Source organism: Lolium rigidum, chromosome 6 (genome assembly GCF_022539505.1).
Source record: "Lolium rigidum isolate FL_2022 chromosome 6, APGP_CSIRO_Lrig_0.1, whole genome shotgun sequence".
Taxonomy (NCBI): Eukaryota; Viridiplantae; Streptophyta; class Magnoliopsida; order Poales; family Poaceae; genus Lolium; species Lolium rigidum.
Window position 1 is genome coordinate 273708546 of NC_061513.1, and position 6562 is coordinate 273715107.

General features: G+C 47.0%; 1 long non-coding RNA gene across 1 annotated transcript; it reads right to left on the reverse strand.

Moving 5' to 3' along the window:
- Window positions 1–2656: 2656 nt before the first annotated feature.
- LOC124666682 lies at window positions 2657–6182 on the reverse strand. The gene is made up of 4 exons (XR_006990989.1): window positions 6080–6182; window positions 5056–5990; window positions 3777–3832; window positions 2657–3305 (listed from the first exon to the last, which is right to left on the reverse strand). It is a non-coding gene; the product is annotated as an uncharacterized LOC124666682 (long non-coding RNA).
- Between the last annotated feature and the right edge of the window lie 380 nt (window positions 6183–6562).

The following is a 6562-nucleotide window of genomic DNA, read 5'->3' on the forward strand; positions in this document are numbered from 1 at the left end:
CGTAAAACACGCATAAATATTTTGTGCCCATGACGATTCCTATTACTACAACATCGGTCGATCAATTCGACACTACATACGCGCGCGATTTTGAGCTGCCATTTTGGGCTACTGCTCAACTCAATTCGTATTAATTTACGACGGGAGTACATATATACGCGACTCGATCAATGGGTCTCCTAGAAAACGCATATATATGCTATGTACAATTAATGTTTCCGGCGAAGCCGCTTCGCTCTAGTTGCCTATACATGCTTCTTTTCTCTCCGGAAATGCCTCCGACGAGGCCCGCTTTTCCTATAATAGCACCAAGTTTTTGCTACCATTCTCGTGAGGCCTACGGCAAACTCTGAGATTTTTTTTTTTAAACGGAGCCAAAAGCTTTACCTCATCTAATTTGCCTATTTTCTTTAGGAGAAAACCGGGTGAAAACATACAACCACATGGGCAAGCCCACAGCCACACGCCACCGCGAGGGGCACAACCAACCATCTTGGCTACCCACATAAGCAACACAACCACAAAGCTCAAGCCGCTGCCACGACATAAAATCCGTCTGTCCCCTCTAGGACTCATCAGGATCAGGCGATTACGCCGCCACCCTCACAGCCAAGTTCGCCACCCAATCCGTGAGAAGTCACAACCATGCACCATATAGTTGCAGCCGCACCGCCTTCTGGGGCCGCCGCCCCGTCGCTCTGCATCCTGCTCGAGGCCACTACCTCAACATCCTAAAACACTGCCGGCACGACGACACTAGGCGGCAAACGAACCACCGCTGCCCAACAAGGTCATGCTCGCCAAGACGACGCCTCCAAGGAGGAAGCGTCGGAGACCGGTGCCATCACCCACTCTGGCCGAGGCTGGAACTTGGGTTTTCACCTGGAGAGCGCAAAACCTTCATGGCAAGAGAGGTGGAAGCCCCATGACGATGCCTCCAAGGAAGGGCAAGATGTTCCTTCTTTATTTTGTTTCCTGGGCGAACCTCTACTTTATTTTTTGGTACAATCGCTTTGGTTTTGCTGCTAACGCGTTTTATGGAAGAAAAATTGGGAAGAATGTGGTTGAACAACACTAGCTCACACAGATGAACTAGCATGGTCCAGCGACGCTCAACGCCGCCCTTTATAATTCTAGGTCTTCTACATCACACATTAACTAATGCTGAACAGTACAATTGCTTACAATTCAATTCTCAGCACCAGATTTACAATCATCCTCTATCCCCAACACCTTCAATCCGGCAAATGAGACGCGTCCCCGCGGATCGTCCTAGCAGCAACGAGAGAACATCGCACCTTGCCTCTCCACCCTAAAAAAGTAAAACAAAGGAACCAAACCCTAGTCCATGTTCCCCTGTCATTTCCGCCTGAGAGACGACGGCGTCATGAACCATGCCCACACAGGAGGAGATCCGGTGGCGTCGCGGCGGTCCTGCTTGCCGGCACACATGCACATCCGTATTTATGCATGAAATGGTGACATGGAAACCGTATTTCCATGTTCCATCTCGTCGCCGAGTGTTATTGGGGCCCTTATTTCGTGCATTGTGATACCACATGCCTATCACTTCGTGTGTACGTGCACCCTTAATTTAGGCATCAAAGTAGCTATTACTTCGACGGGTACTACCAATCATTTTATGTGTCGTCTCGTCGCCTTGGCGGTGTGCTAGGATTCCAGTTGTCCAAATATGTCGTAGTCTCCTAGCCCACTTTTTTCAGAGGCTATAGCACACTGTCAAAGTTTTGGAAGTTTTCCTGCCCAATTTTTCGTGTTATTGGTGTTCTGGAAAAAAAAATCTTGTTTCGGTAGCTTTCCCGCCTATTTGTTTTAGCACATGCCCACAATCCTGGTGGTTTTGCAGGTGATGGGCTATGCACAATGGGCCCACCCGAACCGACTCGCCTTCTGCCGTCTAAAGGCCAATGAGTTTATGGCCGCGCGCGGGTTGGTGCCGTGGGGAATCGACACCGTCTTTTTGAAAAAAGTTCCGGCAAGTTATTCAGCTCGGTCGCCAGCCGTAACGGTACAACGTTTGCACTCCACTTTAATTTCCGTCCGCCATCAATCAAAACAAATTAAAGGCCAATCCAGATTCATCCATCCAATTCCTTCTCTCACAACGCCTCCTTCTTTTCCCCAAGCGTTCCTCCTCAACATAGCCGAATAAATTAATTCTCGGGCCACGGCAAGCGCGCGAATCAAATCGACACGGCCGGTCTTACTTCTCTCTCTCTCTCCGTCTCACGCTTGGGTTCCGCTTGCTTAATTACGACCTTGCATGGTTCCAACACCAAAATGCAGCGCCAGGGATCCAATAGCACGCGGGATCCTATAATTAACCTACGTATACTAAATAATATTGTAAACAGACGAGATTAATAATTACCTTTCAATCGATTCAACTTGTAGGTACGTACTAGTAGTTGCTCTTCGCTCACCCAGGTGAAAACGGACAGTTGCATCCCATCCCAAAAAAAAAACTTTATTTTCCTCTCCTTGCTACTACTTCAGCTGCAGCTTTCATGCCCAACATCACAAAAATTGCTAACTGAGAATTTGCACAAACAGATCTCCTTCCAGTTTTAACTCACATGCACTAGCAACTTTGGGGAAGCGAAAAATGATACCTTCTTTTTTACACACAAAGGTCCCGAAAGACCTCGTCGCTGTATTAATTATGAAACAGTATTACACAGCCAATTACAGAAGGACCCAACACATGAAGAAACCACACACACATCCCTGGAGTTTAACCTCAAACAGAAACTCTGAAACGCAATCAGATCAAACCATCTGCTCGGGATCAGCCTTTTCGACTCCCAGGACATTACCACTTGGGACACCGAGGTTGCAATGGCTCACTGCCCTGGCCTCCCTGCATAAGGAGAAAGGCCCCACAAACGGTATCACACACCATAAGGTCATAGCTCGCGGAAGAAACCGAAGCCGCATCAGGCTGCCCTTCGGCCAGAAGAGTCACCCGAAAGTCCGTCCATCCATCGCCAAGAGGAACAACTACCAGCGAGCGACGGATGAGCCAATTACTTACTCCACTACTACCACTACACTTCAAGTGAAATACATTTATTTACAATCAAAGGAACCCAACTGAGGCCCATCATACAGGCACACAAACAACACCAACAACGGCTGAGACGAGTCATCGGAACCAATAAACAACACCGCCACACATCTTGGAACAGAAAAGACATGAACGAGAACCACCGGCAATTCCCCCCGTGATTTTCCTCACCACCCTCATGTTGCACATATCAACGCCCTCCAAAAGCAGGTACCTCCTGCCGGCGATGAATATGCAATGTTCATAAGACATATCAGATTCATATGCAGGTGTCGTCACAAAAAGAAATTACCAGTATTGACCATATACAAAGGAACAGATGACTCCAACGATAGCCACATATCCCAAGTGTCGCATGACAAACATCAATTTTTATACCATGCACTCCCAAAAATAAGATGCAGCTTCATATCTGCAATGGCTAGCTAATTAGTTAACCAATTCAAGTTCAATCACCAATAAATGTTCAACCAAAAAAACTGACAATGTCTTGTCCCTTTTTCCAACATTCCTGGCCACGATTCATATATTAAACAAAAACAGTTAAAGTGCACCTCTAGATGCATTCAAACATGCAGTTCAACTCGAATAGCATACTAAATGTTCCCCTTCACAACAAGGCCAACAAACATCTGCAACAGCAGGTTCCAAATCACCACCAAGTAGACAGGACAAATGGGTTGCTCACCGAGACGTATAGGAGGGCTGCTGCTACCTCCTGACCACCTCCAGTTCCGCTCCCTCCTGCAAACAGAATGCGGACGCTTAGAGTGGCAGAAGTCACTTGTTCAAATGCCCCGACAGAGAACCAATAGTAAAAACAGAGATCAGCACAGAATGGCTCTCAAGTGCAAAGAAGCAACCAAAATATAGGTTTCCCAGATTTAACTTATATCATCAGTATTGCATTGTCAGCACTCAGCAGGACCATGATGAACCCAAAACTTATATACCAACTTCGCCACTGGTAACAAAAGCAAAAGCAACAGTAAGAAGAACAAGTCCACAATAAGCAACAAGGCACCCAAATCCAAGTCATGTTTTCAAAATCATGTATGTATCCAAGTAACATTCAAGTGCCTACGGTTAAGGACATGAAAAAATAATTTGAATAGTATATGTCCATGTCCATTTATAAGAATCAAAATTCTGTACCAACGTCTCCCAGCTAGCAAAACAATTGAATTGTTCTAGCACTGGTAAAAACACAAGTAGTGCAAAATATAATCAAATCAACAACATGAAAAAAAGCTATTTCTTTTCCAGCATCCAACATGCATGCTCATTCACAAGAGAAAAAGATAAATAATCTCTCCACTTTAAAAAAGTGAAAGAATCATCTTGAACCCAGGCATACATGTATTTTACGCATACATGTTGTTGTCGCCCAGGTTCTGAACTTAGGACAGATACATAGCACACACACTATGTATGCCCAGGTTCTGAACTAGCAAGGCCCAGCCCTATGTATAACCAGGTTCCAAGGTTATCAAAATAGCAATTTAACCTTGCACAATAACAATCCTTGTCAAATGACTAGGCCAGCCACACATACAATATTTAGAAGGCTATTTGAACTACTGTCCACCCAATCTGAACCAGGAGACAACTCAACTTCACTGTCACCCTGCTATTTGGCTCATTTAATTTTGTGAGTGCATTTTTCATACAGTATACATGCTAGTGAAGTTGAGAGGCTAACAAAGAGCAAAAAAACTTCATACGCGTGGTGATACAGAAAGCAGCAAATTTGGCACCAGAACTAATATTACCTCTAGTGAGAGTACCAACCTACGGACCACTCGCATATTCAATCCGTATAACTGGATCTTGTAACATACGATTAGCAGAGACAAAGTTATATAGATGCATTACTTTCAATGAGTTCAATTCCTTCTAAACAACAGCTCCCAAAAAAGAACACAGAAAGGAGCTATTATTCGACCTTGGGCATGAGCGTGTACTACCTGCGCGTCGTCTTCTTGGTCACCGTGGACAAAGCACACCTTGCCGCCCCTGGCTCAGAGGCTGGAGCTGCCCTCGCCAGCCTTGTAGATGTCCCTGGAGTGGTGCCAGTTATAGCATCAGCTCCCCCGCCGGTCCAGAAGCAGCAGGTCGGGTGCATGTCGGAGTCATGGGCGACGTGGAGACATTGAGACGACACCCAACCACAAAAAAATGAAATGGTCAGCGAGCTATATAAGCAACCGATTACATTATGCATCAAAATAAGCATGAATAGATTCATTCTGCACAATCTGATCTTGTGTAATAAACATGAATATTCTGTGTGGAACCATAACCAATGGCCAAGCTCTTGTGAGGTGTAAAAAGGCTACAGCTACTTCCCCTTGCTAGCTCATATTCTTCCCCTTGCACAAGGCGTAGCAATGATCCATTAACTCGCGATTATGGATAACAAAGTGTATAGATCTAGCAATTACTAATTCATATCAGATTTGAACCAAATGAAAAGATTGCCAACCTTAAAAATACAAGGTTGGTTCTAGACATGAAAAGAACTCGAATAGATGACCAAGTACACGCATATCTACCGTTAGATCATTACAACCAATTCTAAAATTTCGAATCTGTCTAGGCTTCAAGTACTGTATAAACTAAGTTACTCCAATCCTATAGCAAATATAGTACATCTTCTGAACCTAGCACAAGATCAAATTTTAATATAGCCTGGCTGTCCTGCAACATCGGTTCGTGTTGCAGCACAACACTATGAACATTTATTGACTGATCAATTACACACATGACAAAGCAGATGCATTTTTTCCTCCCAAACAAAATTCCTGCAGCTCAAAATCTGTGCAGGAGATCGAAAAACTGGTCTCACCTGCGTCATGCTACCAGTGCATCCCGCCGACGGCGGCGACCATCCTCCGGCTACCTGCACAAGGAAGATGGGGCCTTTTCAGAACTGGGGAGAAGAGGATTGGGGGTTGAGGGTAGGGGCACGGCCCATAACTTGAGAAGGACCTGTAGTGGTAAACGTTGCGGTGCCGCTGGACGGCTCCATCCACAGGACCACGGCCTCCGGGAGCGAGGACCCGGTGGAGAAGGGAATCCAAGGATGGAGCGGCGAGGCGAGGTCGGGGACGCGGAAGAAAATGGAGGAGGCGCAGCCCGTGGCCTGGCCCGCGCAGTCCACGATGCCGGCCGGGCGGCCACTTAAGGCCTCGCGGCGGCGAGGTTTTAGGCTCGATTGGAGGAGGCTTCGGTGAGGAATTCTGCAGGAGGTACGGTGCCGGAGCATCGCCGGACGGTGGCGAGGTCGGGGTGGCCCGGCCGGATGCGAGAATGGAGCGCCGGAGCTGGGGCGAGGTCGCGGAGAAAGATGGCGGAGGCAGCGTCTATCTGGTCGAGCTGGGCGCGCTAGAGGTGGAGGGGAGGAGCCGCCGGTGGTCTGGGGCGGCGGAGGTATGGGTGGCCGGCGAGATCGAGGAGTCCGGTGCGCGAGAG